At 41.5% G+C, this 14064-nt stretch overlaps 1 long non-coding RNA gene across 1 annotated transcript; it reads right to left on the minus strand.

The window, feature by feature from the left end:
* Positions 1-11583: 11583 nt before the first annotated feature.
* Positions 11584-13070, minus strand: LOC138763098 (uncharacterized). The gene is made up of 3 exons (XR_011357321.1): positions 12744-13070; positions 12188-12325; positions 11584-12086 (listed from the first exon to the last, which is right to left on the minus strand). It is a non-coding gene; the product is annotated as an uncharacterized lncRNA (long non-coding RNA).
* Positions 13071-14064: the final 994 nt, after the last annotated feature.

Consider the following 14064-nt stretch of genomic DNA (forward strand, 5'->3'; position numbering starts at 1 on the left):
TGAGTTGGGTCTTTGGGTCAGAAGGTACTTGAGCTTCTAATCCAGGCTGACACTCCTATGCACTACAGGGGGAGTGCTACACTGTTGAAGAGGAGGTATTTAATGGAGTCCTTTAAAATGGACTTAAAAGATTCCATGTCATAATTTGAAAGCGGATCAGTCCCTGGTGACATGTACCTCAATCAACATCACAGAAACGCAGATGATCTGCTCATTATTGCACTGGACCTTGGGGACCTTGATCTACACAAATTGGAAACTTGTTTTTGATGTTGCAACAGTGACTATACTTATGAAGTTGGCAAAGATGCCCTGGAAGTGAACTCTCTTGTTACTGTCTCTTTGCCAAGCTCAGCAATTTCCAGAGTGTTCCAGTATATGTGGCATGCTCTTATCCTTTGGTCCGGAATTGCTAAATTTATGTTTGCCTGATGCCAATTAATTAGCAAAAAAGAAGCAGCCCTTCAATGCTGCACCACACTCGGTGGTGACTGTTTGTCCCCAGTTCAAACAATGTCTCTTGTAGCGTAAGGGTGTCATTCAGAGTTGTCCAAATACTTATTTCTATTGCAAGTTGGTGTCTAATATAATTGAAATGTATCAAACATGATACAATACTGAAGGATAATAAACTATATAGTTGGAAGTGTCAATTTAATACTTATGTAGAATAAAATATGAAAACTAGTATCAGTGAACTAAAGTTTAGTTGTGTATGAGCCCGCCCTGCTGTACATCATGATTCCCATGTCATGATGTCACCCCTCCATATATATAGTAGCCATGTTAGTCTGATGGTATTAAAGAATGAGAAAAGCACCACGTCTCCGAGTCCTAATTGTGTAAGTGCATACACAAGTTTAAACTTAGATTAACTTGATTCTAGAAGCCAATTGCATCCTGAACCCAGTCCTTGTGTAGCTAGCATTTTGCAGTCATTTCAAGCAGAAGATGATCCCGTAAATAGAAAGTGTCACAGTTCTTGGTTTCCGTCTGCTTCTGTTACCTCAGTAGCATGCTTCAGGCTCTTGAACCATGAATCCAATAGAAAGCAAATTCAACTTTGGTGGTTTGAGAATTTCAATTCTGTTTGTGAAAAAAAGACAGAATTTTGAAACTATCAGATATTTGTTAAAATCCAATAAGTTCACTTTATCTTTACCCCATTCACGACTAAATATGATTGTAGTCCAATGCAATGTAAGGAGACTATCAACTGCTCCCTTGAGTTATCCAGCAGGACCATCAGTTATACCAACCTACTGTTCTACCACCTGCTTCTCAGGGTAGCTGTGATGTGGCAATAAATGCCTACCTCAGGAAAAAAGACACACAATCACTGAGTGTCCACACATCTGCAGTTTGTAGAGCAACGCAGCAGGGACATGAAAATTGATTGATTTTTTTTGCCTTTTCAGGTGCAATTAAATCGACTGGAGACTGGGTTTGAGGTGTCTTTCTTCCTGGATAAGTAAAATGATCAGCATAGACATGGTGGGCTGAATGGCCTGTTTAGTGCTTATATGGTTCTATGTCTCAGGGAAGGTGAGGCACTACTTTATTGAGTTGAGACACAGAGAACAGACAACAAACCCTTTGCTAACTATTATATGATGCAATCCTATTTACCACTAAGGCACTAGAGGAACCTCACCAAAGCCTTCGACTCCGTGAGTAGGAAAGGGCTTTGGCAAATACTAGAGCACCTCGGATCCCCCCCAAAGTTCCTCAACATGGTTATCCAACTGCACGAAAACCAACAAGGTCAGGTCAGATACAGCAATGAGCTCTCTGAACCCTTCTCCGTTAACAATGGCGTGAAGCAAGGCTGCGTTCTCGCACCAACCATCTTTTCAATCTTCTTCAGCATGATGCTGAAACAAGCCATGAAAGACCTCAACAATGAAGACGTTGTGTACATCCGGTACCGCACGGATGGCAGTCTCTTCAATCTGAGGCGCCTGCAAGCTCACACCAAGACACAAGAGCAACTTGTCCGTGAACTACTCTTTGCAGACGATGCCGCTTTAGTTGCCCATTCAGAGCCAGCTCTTCAGCGCTTGACGTCCTGTTTTGCGGAAACTGCCAAAATGTTTGGCCTGGAATTCAGCCTGAAGAAAACTGAGGTCCTCCATCAGCCAGCTCCTCACCATGACTACCAGCCCCCCCCCCCCCACCCCGCCACATCTCCATCGGGCACACAAAGCTCAAATCGATCAACCAGTTTACCTATCTCGGCTGCACCATTTCATCGGATGCAAGGATCGACAACAAGATAGACAACAGACTCGCCAAGGCAAATAGCACCTTTGGAAGACTACACAAAAGAGTCTGGAAAAACAACCAACTGAAAAACCTCACAAAGATTAGCGTATACAGAGCCTTTGTCATACCCACACTCCTGTTCGGCTCTGAATCATGGGTCCTCTACCGGCATCACTACGGCTCCAGGAACGCTTCCACCAGCGTTGTCTCCGCTCCATCCTCAACATTCATTGGAGCAACTTCATCTCCAACATCGAAGTACTTGAGATGGCAGAGGCCGACAGCATCGAATCCACGCTGCTGAAGATCAAACTGCGCTGGGTAGGTCACGTCTCCAGAATGGAGGACCATTGCCTTCCCAAGATCGTGTTATATGGCGAGCTCTCCATTGGCCACCGAGACAGAGGTGCACCAAAGAAGAGGTACAAGGACTACCTAAAGAAAGCTCTTGGTGCCTGCCACATTGACCATCGCCAGTGGGCTGATATCGCCTCAAACCGTGCATCTTGGCGCCTCACAGTTCGGCGGGCAGCAACCTCCTTTGAAGAAGACCGCAGAGCCCACCTCACTGTCAAAAGACAAAAGAGGAAAAACCCAACACCCAACCCCAACCAACCAATTTTCCCTTGCAACCGCTGCAACCGTGTCTGCCTGTCCCACATCGGACTTGTCAGCCACAAACGAGCCTGCAGCTGACGTGGACATTACCCCTCCATAAATCTTCGTCCGCGAAGCCAAGCCAAAGAAAAGAAAGAAAACTAGAGGAACAAGCAAGTGGCAAATGTAATATTCATTTTCTCATCCAGTGTTGGCTGAGAACAGAGCCCAAATCTTCAGATATGGTCAGGGCTCTTTTCTGAAATTCAAACTTCTGGCTTTGGAGTGAGTTCATATGATTCTCATTGTGCAATTACATTCCTGAGAGTTGTTAGAGTCTTGACTGAGGCTTGGAGACTCTGTTATATCTGCATTATCTTGCCTGTGTCCCAGTCTGTTTCAACAGACTGCAAAGAGCTTCCTTTGGTCTCTCCATCTCTCCTTTTGTTGTGGTTTCAGGATTTGGAGCCCAAAAGCAATCCTGCATCTAAATTACAACAGGCTGACAGTCTTTAAGTTGCCTCCAAGATCGTAAATTGGAAAATGCTTGTATAGCAGATTCAGCTGTGTTAAACAACTGATATTTGTTTTTTCTTTGTTTCTTGGTTTTTTAAAGCATAGAATCCAACAACAATGAAAGGGACAATTCGGACTTTTGTACCTGTGGCACTCTTTCAAGAAATCTCAAGGCAGTACTCTTTCAACATAGCTCTGTAATTATTCTCGCTGTCATTTATTTATTCAATTCCCCACTGGTAGTTATTATTGAATCTGCTTCCACCACCAATGAATTCCAGTTCATTATGACTTGCTGTGTAAAAAAGAATTCTCAACTCCCCTCTGGTTCTTTAGGCAATTATCTTAAACCCGTGTCCTTTAGTTACTGACCCCTGTCAGTAGAAACATGATTTGGACCAACTTTATCACATCTTCCCTTAATCTTTTCTGGCAATATCCAATTTCTTAGTTTTTGTACCCTGCACCCATTACAGATACCAATCTGCATTATACACTATATCTTTTTTTGCTGTTATTTTCTCAGTGTCATTCATAAAGCTGCTAATTTCCTATTAGGTGTGGTGCCAAGAGCAATCCTCTTTTACCAAGTGAATTACTTACTCAAAGGTGAGTCTTGATAATCAGTAATGATTATTGTTCAAGTAGAAGGCATATTGGTCAACTCTACATTTGACATCGTGATCCAGAACAGAAACCTAAATGAGTATCTCATTCTTAATCCAGGTCCCGCAAGGCAAATGAGGTACTTGCAGAGTATGGAAAATGTAAGAGAATATTAAAGAAGGAAGTCAGGAAGGCAAAAAGAAGGCACGAGGGTGCTTTGGCAGATAATGTGAAGGTAAATCCGAAGCGTTTCTACAAGTATATTAAGAGTAAGAGGATAACAGGGGACAAAATTGGTCCCCTAGAGGATCAGAGAGGTCAGCATTGTGTGGAACCTCATGAAATGGGGGAGATCAAAAATAGTTTTTTTGCATCAGTATTTACTCAGGAAATTGCCATAAGTAAAACTCAAAATTCTGTGGACACTGTGGTTGAAGTAAAAACACAAAATGCTGGACAAACACAACAGGTCAACAGTGTCCTTTATGTAACAAAGGCAGAGATACATATCTGACGTTTCGGCCTTGAAATGTCAGTTATGTATCTCTGCCTTTACTACATAAAGGACATTGTTGACCTGTTGTGTTTGTCCAGCATTTTGTGTTTTTACAGGAAACTGGTATAGTGCATACGGATGGAAGAGAAACAAATAGAAGTGTCATGAAACATAGATATTAAGGAGGAGAAGGTGATTGCTGCCTTATAGCGAAAAAAGGTAGACGAATCCCTTGGACTGGATATGATATTCCTTTGGACCTTGAGGGAGACAAGGGTTGAAATTGCAGGGGCTGTGATGGATATATTTAAAATGTCATTAGCCACAGGAGAGGAGCCAGAGGATTGGAGAGTAGCTCATGTTGTCCCACTATTTAAGAAAAGGTCCAAAAGTAAACGTGGTAACTATAGGCCAGTGAGCCTGACATCAGTAGTAAGTAAGTTACTGGAAGGAGTTCTGAGAGATAGGATATATAGGCATTTGGACAGTCAAGGGGTGATTTAGGACAGTCAGCATGGCTTTATACGTGATAGGTCATGTTTAACAAATCTTGTAGAGTTTTTTGAGGAGGTTACCAAGAAGGTAGGTGAAGGAAAGTCTGTGGATGTTGTCTACAAGGATGTTAGTAAGGCCTTCGACAAGGCCCTATATGGGAGGTTCATGGAATTTAGCAAGGTCTTCGACAAGGTCTCTCATGGGAGGTTATTTCAGAAGGTTAAGACACTAGGTTTCCATAGAGTGGTTGTAAACTGGATTTTAAATTGGCTGAGTGGGAGAAAACAGAGTGGTAGTGGATGGTTGCTTCTCAGACTGGAGGCCTGTGATGAGTGGGGTGCCTCAGGGTTCTGTGTTGGGACCATTGTTGTTTGTTGTCTATATCAATGATCTGGATGATAATGTGATAAATTGGATCAGCAAGTTTGCTGATGACACAAAGATAGGAGGCATAGTGGACAGTGAAGAAGATTTTCAAAGCTTGCAGACCGATCTGGACCAACTGGGAGAATGGTCCAATAAATGGATGACGGAGTTTAATGCAGACAAGTATTAGGTATTGCATTTTGGAAGACCAAATAAAGGAAAGACATGCACTGTAAATAATAGGGCTCTGAGGAGTGTGAAGGAGCAAAGAGACCAGGGAATACATTGTTCCATGAAGGTGGTGTCCCAGGTGGACAGGGTTGTAAAGAAAGCTTCTGGCATCTTAGCGTTTATAAATCAAAGTATTGAGTATAGGAATTGGGATGTTATATTGAAGTTATGTAAGACATTGGTGAGGCCAAATATGGAATATTATGTGCAGTTCTGGTCGGCTAGCTACAGGAAAGATACCAAAAAGATTGAAAGTGTGCAGAGATTTACTAAGATGTTGCCAGGTCTTCAGGAGTTGAGTTACAGGGAAAGATTAAACAGATTTGAACTTTATTCCTTGGAAATAAGAAGAATAAAAGGAGATTTGATAAAGGTTTACAAACTTATGAGGGGTATAGACAGAGTAAATGCAAATAGGCTCTTTCCACTTAGATTAGGAGAGATAAATATGAAAGGACATGGCTTTAGAGTGAAAGGGAAAAGTTTTAGGGGGAATATTAGGGGAAAGTTCTTCACTCAGAGTGTGGTGGGGGTGTGGAATGAGCTGCCATCTGATGTGGTGGGTGCGGACTCGATCTTGAATTTTAAGAATAAATTAAATAGATACATGGATGGGAGAGGTCTGGAGGGTTATGGAATGGAATCAGTTTATTGGGATTAGCTAAACAATAGTCAGCATGGACTAGAAGGGCCAAATGGCCTGTTTTCTGTTCTGTGAGACAGAGGTGCACCAAAGAAGAGGTACAAGGACTGCTTAAAGAAATCTCTTGGTGCCTGCCACATTGACCACCTCCAGTGGGCTGATATCACCTCCAACCGTGCCTCTTGGCACCTCACAGTTCGGCGGGCAGCAACCTCCTTTGAAGAAGACTCCAGAGCCCACCTCACTGACAAAAGACAAAGGAGGAAAAACCCAACCCCAACCAACCAATTTTCTCTTGCAACTGCTGCAACCGTGCCTGCCTGTCCCGCATCGGACTTGTCAGTCACCAACGAGCCTGCAGCAGACGTGGACATTTACCCCTCCATAAATCTTCATCCGCGAAGCCAAGCCAAAGAAAAAGAAAGAAGTATTCTATGGATCTAAGGCAAAGAGTGAACCTATTACTGGCCCAGCTAAGAGTAAAACTGAGACCACTATTTTATCTCAGAAAAGTCACATTTGAAAAGGTAACTTGGAAAAATGTAACAAACCCACATATGCAATGCCCAAAAAATAAATCTTTTAAGAAGAAAGTTATCATCTTTGGTCGAGGAGGGTGGAATAGCGTTCTCACCTCTGAGTCCAGACTGAGAGCAATAAGCCCCAGGCCAAGGATTTAAAATCACATGCTCAGAAGGATGTCTCACCTTTTGGTTTTATTATTTCAAAGAAGAGCAGGGTATGCTACCCAGTGTTTATAACTCAACCAACTCCACTAAAACTGAGATTCCATAGTCAATTTAACATTGCTGGGCTCTGTGTTGAATGTGCATGTGGTTATCAAACTGACCAGAGAATGGGTTAACAGGTTCTTTTCAACTCCTGTCATCTATCAAGGGACTGCTTTTTCATTTCTTTTTTTCCCCCGTAACATAGCAGCAACCTCTTCATGGAGTGCATCTGGGTAGATCCAGGCGAGCAGCTGAGCCTTACGAATGGGTTCTCGCCTAAGTCAGAAGCAGATGGATGGGGGGTTTGTGCATTCAACTTATTTAGTTAATGTCTAATCTATCAGCTAGAGGGGAGATTGCTCGTCCTTCTGTGTGTGACTGAATACAGGCCATGCACCAAAGCATAGTGTACTGTAGGAGGAAAAGATACAAGCAAACAGAATACATTGCTGTTGATTTTTCTCTTAGTTAAAGCCTGAAGCTTTCACACATCAATATTTAACATTTTTTATAAAAGGGATGGGAGATTGGTAAAAGGGCTTTTTTAAAATCACAGGATGTGGTCATCACTGGCAATGTTTGCATTCAGTGCCCATTTGTTCTTGCCCCTGAATTGAGCAGATAGTTAAAGAGTCAACCCATTGGTGGGTTTGGACAAGCAATTAGCCCATACTGGATAAGGACAGCAGATTTCTTTCCCTGAGGGACATTAGTGAGCCAAATGGGTTTACACAACAATCTGGTAGTTCCATGGTTACCATCATTGAGGATTGGTCTTTGTTTAGATTTCAGATATATTAAATTATTTGAATTTAAACTCCCAGCTGCCATGTCTGGATTTCAACTTGTGTTCAGAGATTTGATAGTTGGCGTAGTAACTTGATCATTACACCACTGTATTGCTCCATTGATGTTTGGATAATGCTCCGTCTCACCTCTGTATCAGTCAAAGGAAGTAATACTGAACAAGAGCAAGAAGCAGTGTTCACAAGGCTTCTAAATGTGACCTTCAGGAAATTCTCAACAACAGATTTTTTTTTAATTTTTGATGGTCTTGAATATCATAGAATGGTTTCAGCTGCATTAAGGTTAGGTTTTAATACACCTCATACTTATACACCATTTTATACATCTTAAGACTAGACCAGACTGTCTAGCACTTCTAGGTTTAAGAACAATGATTTTCCAACAGGTTTTCAAGCTCTTGAACCTCCCATACTTCCCTAATTTTAACCATAAACTACTCCGGGAGCATCAAAGTTCTAACTGCACTATTGAAATGTTACTTTTTTTTTGCACTAACTATAACTGTGAATATTTACCATAAAACCTTTGAACCACAGAATGCTACAGCACAAAAACAGGCCCTTCAACCCATCTAGTCTATGCCAAACTTTCTATTCCACCTCATCCCATTGGTCTTCACCCGGACCATATCCGTCCATACCCCTACCTTCCATGTACCTATCCAATTTTTCCTTAAATGCCAAAATCTAACTTGTATCCTTCACCTCTGTGGCAGCTCATTCCACACTCTCACCACCCTCTGAGTGAAGAAGTTCCCTGTAGACATTTCACCTTTCACTCTTAACTTATGGCCTCCATTTCGTGTCTCACCTAACCTCAGTGGAAAAAGTCTGATTTCATTTACCCTATCTATATCTCTCATAATTTTGTATACCTCTATCAAATCTCCCTTCATCTGCAACACTCCAGGGAATGAAGTCCAAACCTATTTAACCTTTCCCAATAACTCAACTCTTCAAGGCCCAGCAACATCCTGGTAAATTTTCTCTGCACCCTTTCCATCTTATTGATATCTTTCCTGTTGGCAGGTGACCAAAACTGCACATAATACTCCAAATTTGGCTTCATCTTCAACATAACATCTAACTCCTGTACTCAGTACTTTGATTTATGAAGGCCAATGTGCAAAAAGCTTTCTTTACATCCCTATCTACCTGTTCTGCCAATTTCAATGAATTATATATCTGTATTTCCAGATCCCTCTGTTCTGTTGCATGCTATAGGTCTTTGTCATTTACTGTGTAAGTCCTCCCAAAGTGTAACACCTCATGATTGTTCACATTAAATTCCATCTGCTATTTTGCAGCCCAGTATTCCAGTTGGTGCAGATCCTGCTGCAAGTTTTGAAAGTTATCCCTGATGTCCACTACACCTCCAATCTTAGTGTCATTTATCTATCCATTCATATTTGTTATCTCTTTTTCTGTCTTGACGTTTTGTTGTACTATTTATACTACACTAAAACCCGTGGTATCTAGCACCTGTGGGGATTGTTAATTGCCGGGTAAGTGTATTTTCTGATTGCTTTAGCCTTACTCTTAAAATGCCTAACTAATACACCTGAATAAAGAATAAACAAGTTAAAGACAAAAATAGTATATGGTACTTACACTGAACAAACTTTACTTCCATAAATATATGAACCTACAGTGGCCAGGAAATGTATTGCAGTTACTTGGAAGTCTGATTCTTTCTTGGAAATAGCCCATTGGAATACTGAAAAGTATAATGGTGTTCGCCTGGATGAAAATTACTTGTAACTTAAGGAATAAATACATGTTTTTGCAGGTATGGAACCCTTACAAAATGTAGGTTTGAATACTGAATAAATAAGATACTTATTCTATTTATTTTTCTTCCCTCTATTTTTCTTCTTTTTATTGAAATTTTGATAAAAAGTAATTGGGCCTCTTCTTTGTTGAATTGGATTTCAGATCTAGATAGCTCCTTCTCTTTTTTTTTCTTTTTCTTTTTTTCTCCTCATTTTCTTCTCTTTTTTCTTTCTCCTTTTTCCTTCTTCACCTTCTTCATTAGGGGTTTGAGGGAGGGGGATAGGGGTCATATTTGGAACATGTATTAATGATTCATATTTAATTACTTATCTGTGATGATAATTTGGTGTTGTTTGTTGATAAAATCAAAAATAAAACATTCAAAAATCAATATATATATATATAAAATATTTGACTTTATTATCAGTCACATTCACTGAAAACATTTAACTGTCGCTTCATCTGTTGGTTTCTCCCCCTCTCTGAGGGCACCCGAAAGACGAGCAATAACATTACAAATTACACCCCCCCCCCCCCCCCCAACCAAGGTTTACAGATAAAGTTTCTGACCAGGGCGACTCTTATTAAGCAGGGATAAGGAGATACTTTAAGGGAGTCACCCAATGATGAGCGGCATCAACTAACTTGCCATTGCTGTTTCACTCAACTTTATTCAAACAGCTGCTACAAGCAAAGCACAACCACGGCTCTCTGCTGGCTGAATATTTTCTCCTATCTTCACCAAAGCTTTATGTGTTACTTGAGAAAACATTTACTCTTTTAAAGACATATTTTATGTATTATTTTATTCTTGTTTATTTTAATTTTTAAAATTTATTTTCCTTGATTTTTTTTTGCTGATTATTTGAGGCTGGTGGTTGCTTGAATTCCAGATACCAGGGATTTTACAGCATTATAGTTGGAGTATCTTGGAAACCTGTTGGCTGCAGTTAGTAAGAATTTAATTGCATCTTAACATTGTACAATTTGTATACGTGACAATAAACTATCATCATCACCAGCCTATGGCTGTGAATGTTGTGGTTGCCATGGCACAGGAAATACATCTGTTATGGTCTGCATGCTTGATCTTAAAATTCTCCTCCTTGTGGTCAAGGAATGCCCTATCTTCTGCATCATTTTGATCAACTCATCACCTACAATCCTCCTGCATTCCCTTTTATTTTTGCCATTTGTTCACTCCTCTACCATCAACCTAAGCTCTCCATTTCCTTAAATTTCCTTAAAACCTATTTCCTCAATCGAGATTACTCTTTATGGATCAGATTTGTTTGATAACCATGCCATGAGACATCCTGGGGCACTGCTATTTAAATTTAAGTTGTTGTATTTATATATTCAGGAAGAATAATATATTTTAGACTTCCCAAAAAAATGACTGTGATCTTATTATTTGTTGTACCATTGAAAATTCAACATCCATAAAAGGTATGACAATCCAATAAAGTTTATCTTGGAAGTTTTTAAAAGGAATGGAGGGCAAATGAGGTGCCCTAGATGTAGGTGGGAAAGGACTAGCCAAGATGGGACAAGATAGAGTCAAGGTATGATGAGATAAGTTTTGTGGGGCAGGAGAAGCCAGAAACAATGGACCTATCAAGACAAATTCAATTGTGAATTTTGAGTGAAGAGAGAAGTGGCAATACAATTTTGGTGAGCTAACAGGTTGGAGTCAGTGGTAGGGAGATCACTTGAGGTGATGAGATCCAAGACAGTGTGGAGACCACATCCTGATGATGGTTGGTGAGGTCATGGCAACTCAATATAAACCTTAAGGTATCTTTCAGAATCACAAACTCAAAACTAAAAGTGAAATTTTATACCTCTGAGATGTCATTTGTTATGTACATATTGTAAATTTGTATTCTATGAGGCAGAGTGGAAGCCTTTCCATCAAATGCAGCCAGCACCATTTAACACAGAATAAAATTCCCTCTACACTGACCAGTAAAATACTCCTTTGGAAAATACATTACAGATTAGATGTAAAACAATGTCCCCACTTCTTCAGGATTGAAGATAACTGGCTTTCCGTGATTTTGTGAGTTTTGAGGCCAAGGTGGCATGTTCCTTCCACTGCCCACACAGTATATTTGTATGAGTGGACCCAAGGTTCTCAATGTCATCTCATGTGCTCCTTCTTTATTTTGATCATGAGCCAAAGTTTTCCAGGAGTCAGTGGGGCAATTGCATTTTTCAAGAAGACTTTGACTTCTACACTGTCCCTTCAAAAGCATTTAGTTGGTATGGCATTGTAGGGACAGAATAATGCTGCCTCAGTTCTGTCAAACACCCAAGACACATACAGCAAAGCTACACTTCGAACAAAACTACACAATCGCACAGGGAATATATTTACTCGATGCTTCACCCTGATGCAGACATTGCAGGAATTGTTCTATTATGAACATATTTTGGGGTAATCTAATCACTACAAAGCATTTGACTTCTGTTTTCAACCTGATACCTGTGCAGTTTCAGATTTGACTATTGTCAAGTTTCTCAATAATGTCGAGGACATTAAATGATGTCAGTTTTGGCTGTGGAGAAAAAAAAAATCAAAATCAGTCTCTTTGTTTGAATTGGTGTTGCCAGTGCTATGTTAAAATATACCTAATGGTTTAATAACAAGATCTCTCACCTCCAACTGCTCCACACAACCTTCTATTCCTGACTGCCAATGCATTAAAGTCAAGTTTAAAAATGTTTCACATCTTTATGATTTCCTACCAGTGATTGGTCCTTAATTCCTAGAGATCCTCAGGATTACTGCAAAAATCTTAGAAGGGTATAGAAAATGTAGGAGTGAATTTAAAAGGCAAATTGGGAAAATGAAAAGAGGGAATTGTTAAATAATTTTTTTTTAAATCCAAAAGTGTTTTAAAAACATTCTAGCTCTTTGCGTTAGAAGATAACTAGAAACAGAGGCTACTTCGTATTCAGAGGTAACACACACAGACGGTGAATGTGGGTAAGCTTAAAGAGAATTTTGCCAAAATGTCATGGTAATGTTGTAGCTACAGTGGAAGGGTGTGAATATATGATGACATAGTAAGAGAGGAAGTATTAATGGGTTAGTCATCTTGAAAGTGGGTAAATCCCCAAGCTCAGGTAAAATATATTCCAGGTTGCTGAAAGAAGGGAGAAAATTATGGAGGGACTTGATCACTCCTTGTCTGCTTCCACCCATCACTCACCTCCCTGTTTCCTAACTCCACCCCTCCCTACTTGAATCCATGTGTCCATCATCTTTCTTTCCTTTGTGGTAAACCACTGTTTGTACATTTAACTTTTGGGGCACACCCATTGGCTGGATGTACCTGTGGCTCCGCCCTCAGACACCCGAATAAAGGTGACTGTTCCACAGTCCCCACCCCAGCTCAGAACAGTAGACCAGCATGGATGTGCCTCCATTCCACTGTGAATATAAGCCTGTCAGTTTTGCATAACTTCCAGTCTTTTGGAGTTATTGATGGTGCTGTGGCAACTGCAGGAGCTGAAGGAAATCACTGCTACCACACCAATGGTCGTTAATGACTTTTTATTCAAATTCAGCGTAAGGGCCCTCAGTCACCTAGTGCATTGTTACGTCATAATCGCTGCCCAGGGCGTGCGCTGGAAGAGATGCTGGAGTCAGAGAGAAACCTCTGACAATGCCATTTCCCCATGGCTGCCCCGCCACGTGGTGATTCAAGTGGGGCTGGTTCGCCATGAGGATGTGCACTGCCACACAACACCCCCCAGAACCGGCTACGTGTCCTGTTGCTTTGGCGGCCGTCTGCACCGGCTGTGATAAGTCTAAATGAGCAGCTTTTAAGCGGTCCACAGTAAACAGTTCTTCCCTGCCCCCCTCATCTAAAGTAAAAGTCCCACCTGACTGCCAGAGAATCCTGTATGGCCCTTCGTATGGGCGCTGCAGCGGAGCCCTTTGTGGTCCTCTCCGGACTAACACAAATTGCACCACACCCAGATCTTTTGGTTGATGGGATGGTCGGGTGCCGTGGTGCAATGTGGATGGCAGGGTTAGGTTGCCCAGTCATTTATGGAGGTCTGTGAGCCACTCACCACCATTGTGCATTGCCTCGGCCTCCGGGCCGAAGAATTCACCTGGCAGGGAGAGTGGCATGCCATAAGCTATTTCTGCTGATGAGGCTTGCTGGTCCTCCATGAGGACGTCCTAATCCCAAGGAGAACCCAGGGCAACTCGTCCACCCAGTCGGGGCCTGAAAGTCTTGCCATCAGAGCGGACTTTAGGTGTCAGTGGAACCTCTCTACCAACCCGTTAGAGTGTGGGTGGTAGGCCATAATGTGGTGCAGTGTTACCCCTAAAAGCCTTGCCAGCTGCAACCATAGTGCAGATGTAAATTGGGCACCTCTGTTGCTCGTGATGTGTGCCGGCACGGCAAAATGAGCGATCCACTGGCTGACCAGGGCTCTAGCACAAATCTCCGCTGACGCCTCACAGACCGAGATGGCTTCTGGCCACCTGGTTGCTCTGTCCATTATGGTAAACAGGTA

This window comes from Narcine bancroftii, chromosome 1 (genome assembly GCF_036971445.1).
Source record: "Narcine bancroftii isolate sNarBan1 chromosome 1, sNarBan1.hap1, whole genome shotgun sequence".
Taxonomy (NCBI): Eukaryota; Metazoa; Chordata; class Chondrichthyes; order Torpediniformes; family Narcinidae; genus Narcine; species Narcine bancroftii.